At 44.4% G+C, this 13,378-nt stretch overlaps 1 protein-coding gene across 5 annotated transcripts in view; it reads right to left on the bottom strand.

Annotated features, from left to right (window-relative positions):
- The window catches only part of TENM2 (teneurin transmembrane protein 2), a 1,540,328-nt gene that overhangs the window by 997,414 nt on the left and 529,536 nt on the right, over positions 1-13,378 (bottom strand). The window contains exon 1 of one of the 5 annotated variants that reach the window (XM_063928225.1): positions 12,687-13,171. The exons of the other annotated variants lie outside the window; for them this stretch is intronic. The gene's annotated coding sequence lies outside the window, so the exon portion shown is untranslated. Of the gene's footprint in view, positions 1-12,686; positions 13,172-13,378 lie in introns of those variants that run through there. 5 annotated transcript variants of the gene reach the window in all.

Here is a 13,378-nt window from a genome sequence, read left to right as displayed (position 1 = left end):
TCGGACTGGCCCACAGGGGTACAGGGAAAACCACCGGTGGGCCCCACTCCTTCCTCCAGGGATCAGGTTCCAGACTGTGCACTTGTATTATACATGGTAGATATGTTGCATTACACTGCAAAAGTCTATTGTGTATTTCAAGCCTCTGTGGGGGTTGGTCACACCTCCTTTGTAGGCTGACCACACCCCTAAGTATGGGCACCTATCACTGCATTCCCCCGGTGGGCCCTTCATGCCCCCAGTCCGAAGGGCTACCTTCTTTTAAAAGCGGTAGAAAGAAATAATCCACTTTAATCAATGCTGCCCCACCACTTACATTTATTTCACATACTGTCATTTTGACTATTCTAGTTATAGTTTGTGAAATATTTCAGCTAATTAGTTGTAGCATCAATCCAGGGACAGAAGCTGTAGGTGGGATTTTTGCTAATGTACATACAAACAAAATACAATCTAAAAGAGATCTGAAAGGTATGCTAATGAGCATCTCTCAGTCCATGAGTGGAATATTGTTTTGAAATTAATAGGTTGCTCATGTTCAATGACATGGAATCTTCCAGAGAGTTGATTTCAATTTGCATCCATAATAAGAAATCTCCTAAACATTTTATTTTATTATAATAATTACTCCTGACAACAGAAGTATCAAAATGTCGGAAAGGAATCTTAATTTTGTTTATGCAATTAGTTGATTCTTGACCCTAAATGACAAGGATTTAGTTCTAAATTAACGAGAACAATTTCCCATCTCTGAAGCTGTCAGGAGAGGCCACTCTTGCAAATTTATCTTACTCCAGCACATCTCTGGTACCTGTCATTCATACACTGGATACATTTGGTGCTGATTGCCATTTTTCTATCAACTTCCTTTTACCTCTCATACCAGGCAATTTACTGCAAGTCAATCAAGGTTGAAGCAGACCTTGTTTAAATAAGGAACTGTTGGGTTCTTTCACACCAACAATTTCAAAAAGACAGAATGTGCTGTATATTTTACATTTACATTTATAGTACTTTTCCATTTTTCTTTTCCTTGCTAAAACGCAGCAAAAGTTACAAGTCAAAACTAAAGCCACCCAGAGATTTAGACAAAACACAAAAACAGCCTCCAAAGCGCAGTGAACAAATATATCCATTTCCACTGTCAAATTTTCAATCAGTCTGCAGATATGTCTGACGCTGAAAGAGTGCTCAAGTATGGGATTGTTTTTTCCACTGTTCTTCTCTTGCAATCTGAAGGAGGGCAGCATGAAAGAAGCAACAAGCCCCAAAATATCCGACCCTGATAACCCAGGTAAACAATTTCAAGTGTGAGCCACGTTCCCACTTCCACCTGGGATTCAGGGATTCAAAGGCTGCAAAGCTGTTGGACGGGGAGCTACTTTGTCTTCCTATAATGACTTTTGTTGACAGACTCCTATTATATTTCAGATCTATCTTGTTAAAAGGGCAGCAAGAAAATAATCACAAAGCAGAAGAGTGGAAAGCACATCATAAAGTGTTATTGGGAAAATAATATGTCATTCCATCACAGTGTAAAGAAATTAGTGCACAGAGTATTCCAAAATAGGGACTATTCTTACCAAAGAAAAAAAACTCACACAAAGCTATGGGTATAAAATGTAGAGAAAGCTAGGGTGTGATTACAACTCACTGCAGTATAAGACACATTGAAGAGGCGAGTGGATGAAGGTGTTATGTTACATTTAAAGGAACTGAGATATTTAGCGTTAAAGGCAAATTATTAGAATTGGACATAGCACATTTATACACAAAATATATCGGAAAGTAGACAACCAACATTTAAAATACCATTGTCTTGTCCAAGTCCGAGCAATGCAGGCGGCATGGCCCAATAGCCATAGGTGTGGCTATGTCACTTTAGGAAATAAATTAGAAGAAAAAAAGTATTTTGGCGCTGCATGCTAAACAGGTGGGCGTCTCCTCCAGGAACAAATCAGGGAACAGGGGGTGATCAGTATGATCTTTCCTGTGCCCCATGCATGGGCAAAGGAGGCTCCCTGGCCCCACTGCAGCCCAGAATACAGCACCATGTGCTGGGGAGACAGAGGATATTGACAGGTAAGAGGGGAGGGGCGTGGCAGATCTGGGCCCCTGCCAGATTCCCCCCCCAGCAAGCTCAGGCAATTAGTAACCACTCCCCCCCCCCCTCCCGGCTCATGCTTGCTCAATGTGCATGACTACGATCCCCAGGTCATAACTGCTCCATTAAAAAAACGTATTTTTCAGAAAATTGTTACATACACCTTCAACTAATAGCCTCTTCAAATGTCACACAGGAGGGGGATTTGTAAGCAGATGGGGGTGTGGTTATATATAAATAGAATATGTATAATCATTTGTCTGCTATAATATTTATATTTCACATAGTTCATAGGCGGTAGCTCTGCATTATCAATTTTTGTCAGTACCTTGGCTCTGGTGGATGTCTACTGTACAGAGACGCGGCCAAGGCACTTCTGAAGTACAGAGTCAGTACTGACTTTTAAATGACTGAAACAGTGCTCCAACACAGGTGAGTGGGCTGTGGAGTGGCAACCAGGTCCAAACAACATAACACATAGAAAAGTATAAAAGAATGCAGGATTATTGCTGGTTTTGCCAGTCGTTATAACTTTCTCAATGAATGCCAGTGGGGGAGTATCTCATAATCCTCAAAATATTTGTGAAAGATATTTCTAGTCTGGCCTCTGCATGTCTGATGTAAAGGAGCCTACACATGGTGCAATACCGGCTATAACAATTTTGTGTTAACAATTCCGCTTGAACTTCCCCGGAGTTTCAGAACCAACGATATTGACTATCCACACTTAAAGATTTTGGCTAGGAAAGATGTTGGCTGTACTAGAAACTATATTGTCAAGTTTCTAGACAAAATAGACAGTGCATGCACAGTCTCTTTTTCCAACAATTATGACTCACGGGAGCGCGCATCGCTAATAGTTGGTTCTATACACACAGAACGATACGCACTAGTTTTTCTAACGATTTATACTACATAGTCCATATCGTTAGCTTATATCGCTCCTTGTGTATGCCCCTTTAGGAAGCATCTGAGCTCATAATTTCCGCATTTACATTAATAAACCTCTATATATAAAAGAAAACCAATGTTCACAGGAGTGGCTAACTCAGAAAGATGAGGTGCAGATGATCTTATCCTCCGCAGATAACTGCAGTATTCATTTCTAGTGCTATATAAATGCTGATGTGCTCTGAGAAGGGAAGTGGTATTTCTTCTAGTGGTTTTATGCTTTAACAATGTTTTATTTTATACAGTACACCTTGTATGTCTCTATTTAACAATTAATAATTGCTCTAGGGCTGATTCTATGCAGAAACCCTGTGCTCTAGGGCTGATTCTATGCAGAAACCCTGTGCTCTAGGGCTGATTCTATGCAGAAACCCTGTGCTCTAGGGCTGATTCTATGCAGAATCCCTATGCTCTAGGGCTGATTCTATGCAGAAACCCTATGCTCTAGGGCTGATTCTATGCAGAAAGCCTATGCTCTAGGGCTGATTCTATGCAGAAACCCTGTGCTCTAGGGCTGATTCTATGCAGAAACCCTGTGCTCTAGGGCTGATTCTATGCAGAATCCCTATGCTCTAGGACTGATTCTATGCAGAAACCTTATGCTCTAGGGCTGATTCTATGCAGAATCCCTATGCTCTAGGGCTGATTCTATGCAGAAGCACACTGCTCTAGGGCTGATTCTATGCAGAATCCCTATGCTCTAGGGCTGATTCTATGCAGAAACCCTGTGCTCTAGGGCTGATTCTATGCAGAAACCCTGTGCTCTCGGGCTGATTCTATGCAGAATCCCTATGCTGTAGGGCTGATTCTATGCAGAAACCCTATGCTCTAGGGCTGATTCTATGCAGAATCCCTATGCTCTAGGGCTGATTCTGTGCAGAATCCCTATGCTCTAGGGCTGATTCTATGCAGAATCCCTATGCACTAGGGCTGATTCTATGCAGAAACCCTATGCTCTAGGGCTGATTCTATGCAGAAACCCTGTGCTCTAGGGCTGATTCTATGCAGAATTCATATGCTCTAGGGCTGATTCTGTGCAGAAACCCTGTGCTCTAGGGCTGATTCTATGCAGAATCCCTATGCTCTAGGGCTGATTCTATGCAGAAACCCTATGCTCTAGGACTGATTCTATGCAGAATCCCTATGCTCTAGGGCTGATTCTATGCAGAATGCCTATGCTCTAGGGCTGATTCTATGCAGACTCCCTATGCTCTAGGACTGATTCTATGCAGAATCCCTATGCTCTAGGACTGATTCCATGCAGAAACCCTATGCTCTAGGGCTGATTCTATGCAGAAACCCTGTGCTCTAGGGCTGATTCTATGCAGAATTCATATGCTCTAGGGCTGATTCTGTGCAGAAACCCTGTGCTCTAGGGCTGATTCTATGCAGAATCCCTATGCTCTAGGGCTGATTCTATGCAGAAACCCTATGCTCTAGGACTGATTCTATGCAGAATCCCTATGCTCTAGGGCTGATTCTATGCAGAATGCCTATGCTCTAGGGCTGATTCTATGCAGACTCCCTATGCTCTAGGACTGATTCTATGCAGAATCCCTATGCTCTAGGACTGATTCCATGCAGAAACCCTATGCTCTAGGGCTGATTCTATGCAGAAACCATATGCTCTAGGACTGATTCTTCTGCATAGAATCAGCCCTAGAGCATAGTGATTCTGCATAGAATCAGCCCTAGAGCATAGGGATTCTGCATAGAATCAGCCTAGAGCATAGGGATTCTGCATAGAATCAGCCCTAGAGCATAGGGAGTCTGCATAGAATCAGCCCTAGAGCAGTGTGCTTCTGCACAGAATCAGCCCTAGAGCATAGAGATTCTGCATAGAATCAGCCCTAGAGCAGTGTGTTTCTGCATAGAATCAGCCCTAGAGCATAGGGTTTCTGCACAGAATCAGCCCTAGAGCATAGGGATTCTGCATAGAATCAGCCCTAGAGCATAGGGAGTCTAGATAGAATCAGCCCTAGAGCATAGGATTTCTGCACTTAGTAACTGATGCCGGTATCCTTCATTTCTTCTACTTGATGATTGCTAATGACAAGTGCAAGAGGCATTGTAGGTGCAGAAAAACAAACAAGCATCTTACTGTACCACATCAGTTATTACTACTGGGTATTGTTTTATTTCCTATATAAAGCTATATATGACATTGCAGCTGATTATGCACCTTAAAACATTATTTTAAACAATATAAATACTCAAAGATGTTTCACTTTGTTTGCTTTCTTAGGATTAAATTGAATTGTTTAGCCTCCATTGTTTTCACAACGACTCAGCAGAAGAAGAAATCAGATTATCAAGGAACATAGTCAATATAATTGCACAGCAGTCATCTGGAGCAAAGAAGACAATAGATTTATGGTAAGAGATGGTGCTTAGCTGTACCCTGCTGTGTGTCACAGCCTCCTTTAACCTTCCTAATGACAAATTACAGTGTATACATTTTATTATGCAGTCAGTAATTAATGCTGGCACCACATGGAACAATCATGCCGCTCTGGCCAAGCATGGAGTCGAGATTGGTCATTCGAGTGGGTGGGCAGATTGGATGAGAGGCAGCCATGCACAAGGAGGGCGCTGGATCACTTCCAGCAGGCACCAGGGTACCCTAGTGTGGTAAATAAATGATCACAGACACAGGCCAATAACTGTCATGTGCTGACTGCCAATATTCCCGAGAATAATCCAATCAGCGCCCAAGTCTATTTCTATCTGCAAATTTTATTACAGCTATTTACATTTCACAGCTTATAAGGAACACTTATAGCATTGTGTGTGACAGGGTTTGCTCAAACATAATGGATCTCAATTGGAGAGCATTATACTGAGCTCTTTGGAGCCTTGTCCAAAACATCATTTTAAGAACTGCTCTAGTGATTAAAATGCTTGTGTGGCCAGCTTTGTCTTTTACTCCTAGAAGCAAATTGTTTCATTAGGAGCAACATGAAGTGTAAAGCCCCAGTGTGACACCGCCCACTGGCAGCAAATGAAATTGCAGTTCATTTCTTACATAATATAATGTAAACGTCTGTATTAATGGAGTGGACACTATAAATCATAAATATTGTAAATGTATTCAATAATAGAACCACAAAAAAAACTGTAACCACTGTTTTGACTTTTGTTAGATCTGTTAAAATATTGTTAATTAATTCAGTATATCTTTCTGCCCCCAGTAATCCTGCTGCCCGAGAATACAAACATTAGGCTGTCACAGATTACACACAGGGGTATGCCTATAATAGGTAATAAAACACAACTTAGAATGTCTGGCTCCTGATCTATGACAATGCAGAGACGGCATAAATTGCATGCAATACCGGCTAGAGCCATATAAACAGTTGTAAATCTTGTACATCTGTGGATATTTACTCTGTGGTATAGTAACAGGAATGAGAGTAGTTCCAGAATAATCCCCCATGCAGCAGTATGTTGTCAGTGACTTCCATTAATCTTATATGGTTAGATTAGGTGATGCCCAATCTACTGCTCTTTGAGTGAAATGACCACATATAGGGGGTTATGTATCAAACCTTGGAGAGAGACAAAGTTGAGCTAGATAAAGTATCAACTAATCAGCTCCTGTCATTTTTCAAACACAGCCTGTAAAATGCCAGATAGGAGCTAATTGGTTGGTACTTTATCTCTTTTCTCTTTGGGGTCTATGTACTACTAAGCTTTGGAGAGAGAGATAAAGTGGGCATAGATAAAGTACCAAACAATCAGCTCCTAACTGTAATTTTTCGAACACCCCCCCTAACATGGCAGTTAAGAGCTGATTGGCTGGTACTTTATCTCTCTCAAGGCTTAGTACAAAGACCCCTTTATCTCTCTTCAAGCTTTGATAAATCATCCCCTTAGTTTTGTCAGTTTATGAAAAGAAGAAGAAGAAAAGAATATCTCTATGCTGGCGCACATAAAATATATTTGACATATAACCATTATATTGGTTAAAAAGATGTCCAACTACGAAATAAAGACAGTACAGTACAACAAAGATACAATTATGGTACACAATGAATAAAGTGCTAATAAAGTGACTTTAAAAACAAGGCTTGCTACTTATTTCTTATCTTTATTTATCACGTAACTTTAATGTGTTCCTGGCACTCTTTAGCCAGTTTATGCAAGATCCCCAAATATGCCTAAACATTATACTACTTTCCAAAGTGGTTTGCTATATCCCATAACTCCCTCAAAAAGTTGTAATCATTCTTGCCTTGTATGTGAATGTCATTTCATATACAGTATGCTGTAGATTCTAGGACCATACAAACAAAGCTCAATGATGTCTTTAAGTGTACTTTGGCCATTCCTTATTTATGTATGCTGAATATGATTCACTCATAAATAAAATAATATGGCATTCTTCCCGACTTCTTTATTCCCGCAGGTGGGGCATTTTTGCGCGCTGGATGCCCGACATGGCCTTGCAGGTAGGGGTGTATTCTCGTGGGTGGGGACGTGGCCTCACAGGTAGTGCTATGATTGCAAGCCACGCCTCTGTTTTTGTCACTATGGGGGCATGAACAACAATCTGTGAGGTGCTGGACATGACCCTGTCCCTCTGTGCCGGTGAAAGGACGCCCTGCTAAGCAGAACATCAAGTGAGAGAGGGTCTCCAAACTACTCCCTCACCACCGTGGGACACTGCGGACCGCGGGTGGGACAGCACGGCAGTCCGTGAAAAACAGGACTGTCCTGCAACAGTTGGAAGGTATGATGTGGTAATAATATGTATGGTTAACATAGGGTGACATGTTCATTTAAAAATTATGATATCACAGCTGATTACAGCAATGTAATAAATAACAAAAAAAATAGGATTTTGGTTAACTACCGGTAAATCCTTTTCTCGTAGTCCGTAGAGGATGCTGTGGTCCACATTAGTACCATGGGGGGTGGGTATAGATGGGTCCACCAGGAGCAATTGGCACTTTAAGAGTTTGAGAGTGTGGGCTGGCTCCTCCCTCTATGCCCCTCCCACCAGACTCAGTCTAGAAACTGTGCCCGAGGAGATGACATACATCGAGAGAAGGATTATATGCAGATAGTGGGGAGATTCATACCAGCTCACACATACAAGGCACGTCAGTCAACTAGCTTGAACTACTCAGCAACAGCTGAAACATTACTTATCAAGTAACAATGCAGTACTCAACTAAAACGAAGTTGTACTGAACCAAATAACATTTGCAGGAGAACGAAGCGCTGGGTGGGCGCCCAGCATCATCTATGGACTACAAGAAAAGGATTTACCGGTAGGTAACCAAAATCCTATTTTCTCTTACGTCCTAGAGGATGCTGGGGTCCACATTAGTACCATGGGGGATGTACCAAAGCTCCCAGAATGGGAGGGAGAACGCTGAGGCTCCTGCAGAACTGATTGACTGAACTTCAGATCATCAGAGGTCAAAGTATCGAACTTGTAAAACTTTGCAAATGTGTTCGACCCAGACCAACTTTGCTGAGACATCCCGGGCAGCCACCCAGGAAGACCCCACCTTACGAGTAGAGTGGGCCTTAACAGATTTTGGACACGGCAGCCCTGCAGTAGAATAAGCGTGCTGGATAGTGAACCTAATCCAGCAAGAAATAGTCTGCTTAGAAGCAGGACTCCCAATTTTGTTGGGATCATAGAGGACAAACAGAGAGTCCGACTTTCTGTAATGAGAAGTTCTCTTCACATATATCTTCAGAGCCCTTATGACATCCAAGGACTTTGATGCAATTGAGGAGCCAGTAGCCACTGGCACCACAATAGATTGGTTGATATGAAATGCCGACACAACCTTCGGAAGAAACTTTTAACGAGTCCGGAGCTCAGCTCTATCTTCGTGGAAGATCAAGTAAGGGCTTTGACCTCTACCTCCTGTAGAGGTTCAAACCAATCCGACTGGAGGAAGTGCAACACCACGTTATGGTCCCAAAGCGCCCTAGGTGGTACAAAGGGAGGTTGGATATGCAGAACTTCCTTCAAAAAGGTCTGAACCTCAGGGAGGGCAGCCAATTGGTTCTGAAAGAAAATGGATAGGGCTAAAATCTAAACCTTCACAGAATGCAAACTCAGGCCCACATCCACTCCTGCTTGCAGGATGAGGAGGAAACGTCCCAGTTGAAACTCCACCATAGGAAACTTCTTGGACTCACACCAAAAGACATATTTCTTCCAAATATGATGGTAATGTTTAGACGTTACCCCTTTCCTATCCTGTATGAGGGTAGGAATAACCTTCTTCGGAATGCCCTTCCGAGCAAGAATCAGGCGCTCAACTTCCATGCCGTCAAACGTATCAGCGGTAAGTCTTTATAGGTGAAGCAGCTGCAGCAGGTCCTCCCGAAGAGGAAGAGGCCTTGGCTCTTCTTGCAGTAGATTCAGAAGGTCCGCGTACCAAGCCCTTCTTGGCCAGTCTGGGGCAATGAGGATCGCTTGAACCCTTGTTCTCCTTATGAGCTTTAGGATTCTTGGGATGAGTGAGAGTGGTGGAAACACGTACACTGACTGGAACACCCACGGAGACACCAGGGCATCCACTGCCACTGCCTATGGGTCCCTCGACCAGGAACAATAACGTTGAAGCTTCCTGTTGAGACGAGAGGCCATCATGTTTATTTGGGGTAAACCCCAAAGATCTGTTATGTCCTTGAACACCTCAGGATGGAGTTCCCACTCTCCTGGATGGAGATCGTGTCTGCTGAGGAAGTCTGCTTCCCAGTTGTCTACTCCCGGAATGAAGATGGCTGACAGCGCTAACGTGTGCTTTTCTGTCCAGAGGAGTATTCTTGTCACCTCTGACATTGCCGCTCTGCTCTTCGTTTCACCTTGTCGGTTTATGTAAGCCACTGTTGTTAAGTTGTCCGACTGCACTTGAATGGCCCGATTTCTCAGAAGAGGGGCCGCCTGAAGAAGACCGTTGTAGACGGCTCTTAGTTCCAGGATGTTGATGGGCAGGCCGGCTTTCAGGCTTGACCACCGTCCTTTTTCCAAATGTGACTTTGGAAGGTTCAGAATCCAACCGTGACTCTAGAGCAGTTGCGTTGTGAGGACAATGGACTGCTGCAGCCTCTCCTTGGACAATGCCTTTATCAGCAGGTCGTCCAGATATGTAATGATGTTCACACCCTGCTTGCGGGGGAGAATCATAATTTCCGCCATCACCTTGGTAAACACCCTTGGTATTGTGGAGAGGCCGAATGGCAGTGCCTGGACCTGGAAATGACAGTCCAGCAATGCGAAGCGGAGATCAGCCTAATGCGGCAGCCAGATCGGAATGTGGAGGTATGCATTCTTGATATCCAGGGATACCAGGAATTCCCCTTCTTCCAGACCTGATATCACCGCCCTGAGAGACTCCATCTTGAACTTGAACTCCTTTAGAAAGGGGTTCAATGATTTTAGGTTCAGAATGGGCCTGACCGAACCATCCGGTTTTGGTACCACAAAAAGGTTCGAATAGTAACCATTGTTCAGCATGTGAGGTGGTACTGACACAATGACCTGTGCCTCTACCAGCTTTTGGACAGCGTCTTGTAGTACAGTGCTGTCCTCTAACAGAGTTGGCAAGCCTGACTTGAAAAAGTGATGAGGAGGAAGACTTTGAAATTCCAGCCTGTATCCCTGAGACTGAAGTGTCTGAGTCTCGCTCCCACTGGCCCCACCACCGGGACATGCAGTCCACCCTCATGCGGAGGACTTTGGCGTACCCAAAGCAGGCTTTTGTTCCTGGGAACCTGCAGCGGCAGGTTTCTTGGACATAAACCGACCTCCCCTAAAGAAGGTATTGGAAGTTCTGGCCTTTCTAGGCTTGTTAGGCCGAAAGGACTGTGTTGCAGATGAAGAGAAAGATTTCTTTGGAGCAGGTGCTGCTGAGGGAAGAAACGGAGACTTACCCGCTGTAGCGGTGGATATCCACGCATCTAGAGCTTCCCCAAAGAGAGCTTGACCTGTATAGGGTAGGGACTCCACACTTCTTCTGGATTCTGCGTCGGCCGACCACTGGCGCAGCCCAGTGACGTGCGGTGGGGTGAGGCAGGTGAGGCAGAGCCCTTTCTGTCATACTATCGTTTGAGTTTTGACTGTATAAAGTATATGAAAAATACAAAGAATATGTTTGAAATATCTTCTTTGTATTATTCTAATAAATTTTATAGCCAAAACTGTGGAGTAAATAGTCTATGGCAGGTGAGGCAGTGCCTCACCTGTCTTTCTTTTCCGCACATCTCTGATCAAAAATCTGCAAATTTCTAGGAGTTTATACTGCTGCACCTGTGTATAATGCCCAGATGTACACTTTGGCTCATATATTGCATGTAAATCTGGCTCGGGCTAGCCAGTGGCTCCTGAGCCATTTAGCTCACCGCACGTCCCTGCGCCGCAGCCACAGTCCCTGACGAGCTGAAACAGACATGGAAGATATTCCCACAGACATGGAACCCAGGCCTTTCATGGATTCTACCATAAAACCTGCAGAATCATGTATGTTGCGTAAATACAATGCAACGTCATCCCTATCCATCGTATCCAAATCCTCAAGTAAGGTAGCCTACCACTTTACTATTGCCTTTGCAATCCATGCAGTAGCAATAATGGGACGTAATATGGCCCCTGAAGCAGTATACATCGATTTAAGCGTGTTATCAATTTTCCTATCAGCCGTCTCCTTTAAGGCCTGGAACAGGTAAAACCACCTTCTTTAAGAGTCTGGACAGAGAGGCATCAACAATTGGCGGGTTTTCCCATTTTTTTCCTATCCTCCTCAGGGAAAGGAAATGCCACCTGGACCCTTTTAGGGATCTGGAATTTTTTCTCAGGGTTTACCCATGCTTTTTCAAATATAGCATTCAATTCCTTTGACGTAGGGAAGGTTAGCGAGGATTTTTTATTTTCAGTGAAAAAAGCCTCCTCAACCTGCTCAGGTGTGGTATCATTAACATTTTACACATCCCTTATAGCCTCTATCAACAATTGCACCCCCTTTGCAAGAGATGTGGACCCCCGCAACACATTCCCATCCCCATCTGTATTGTCAGAATCGGTATCCGTGTCGTCTTGTGTGACATGCACAAGCGCACATTTGTGGGGGTATATAACAGGGTGTCCTGTGGTACCAGAACCAGGCCATACTGCCATAGAGCTCTGTAATACCTTGGTTGCAGATTCATTATTTGCAACCCTGTCAGAAATCTGAGAAATCCAAGATTTGATAGAGGAAAACCACTCTGGTTCCCTTGCTGGTATCTGTGCTAAACCAGTGCTATCCTGATTACATGGAATGGGATCATTAGGGAGGATAAATCCTCTGCAGCATATGACACAGTGTCCCTAGACATAGCTAAAGGAGACCATCAAACACTCCACACACACACACACACACACACACACACACACACACACACACACACACACACACACACACACACACACACACGTGGGGGCAGACAGAGTTTCCCCCACCAAGAATGGCAAGAGAGACACAGAGATTGGAGCCAACCCACACACAGCACTTTCAGCAAAGGGAGACCCCTTGTCAGCGCAGACTGTGTCCCTTAATAGGAAACACAGTCGGTTTACAGCCTCCCCTTCCCCTTCTACAGCCCTTTGGTACCGTGTACTGACAGTTGTAGCTGACAGTTGTAGCTGCTGTGGAGGGACCTGTTCTTCCATCCAGCACTGCGCAGGCAGGAAAATGGTGCTGGAACGCTGCTGAGAAGCTCTGCCCCTTAATGGTGCTGTTTTCCCGCTCTTCATAGATTATACTGGCCTGAGGTAAAACTTGCTGGCTGAGATCCACTGATCCCGACAGACTTGTGGACCAGTGTGGGGGTAAGCGCTGGCTCAGGGCGCCCCTCACAGCGCCGCACCATGTGCCTCTGAACCTTCACAGGAGCGCAGTTAATACTGCTCTCCCTCCCCGTTGCCGCCATCTTCACACCGACCCCCGCTTGCTAGGGGGGTCGGTGACTCACTCACCACTTCTTCAGCTCTGTAAGGGGTTGGCGGCATGCTGCTGGGGCGAGCGGTCCCCTGTGGCGGAGAATGATTAGACCCCTCTGGAGCTCAGTGTCCAGTCAGCGGAGACAGTGGCTCAGACCCCAAGCTGTGACTGGCTCCTCCGGGCACATTTTCTAAACTGAGTCTGGTGGGAGGGGCATAGAGGGAGGAGCCAGCCCACACTCTAAAACTCTTAAAGTGCGAATGGCTCCTGGTGGACCCGCCTATACCCCCCCCATGGTACTAATGTGGACCCCAGCATCCTCTAGGACGTAAGAGAAAATAAATAAAATCAAAAATAAACTACAAATATGCAA

The sequence above is a fragment of the Pseudophryne corroboree genome, chromosome 6 (genome assembly GCF_028390025.1).
Source record: "Pseudophryne corroboree isolate aPseCor3 chromosome 6, aPseCor3.hap2, whole genome shotgun sequence".
NCBI lineage: Eukaryota > Metazoa > Chordata > Amphibia > Anura > Myobatrachidae > Pseudophryne > Pseudophryne corroboree.
The sequence above is the reverse complement of the archived record's forward strand: the minus strand, read 5'-3'. Positions and strand labels throughout refer to the sequence as shown.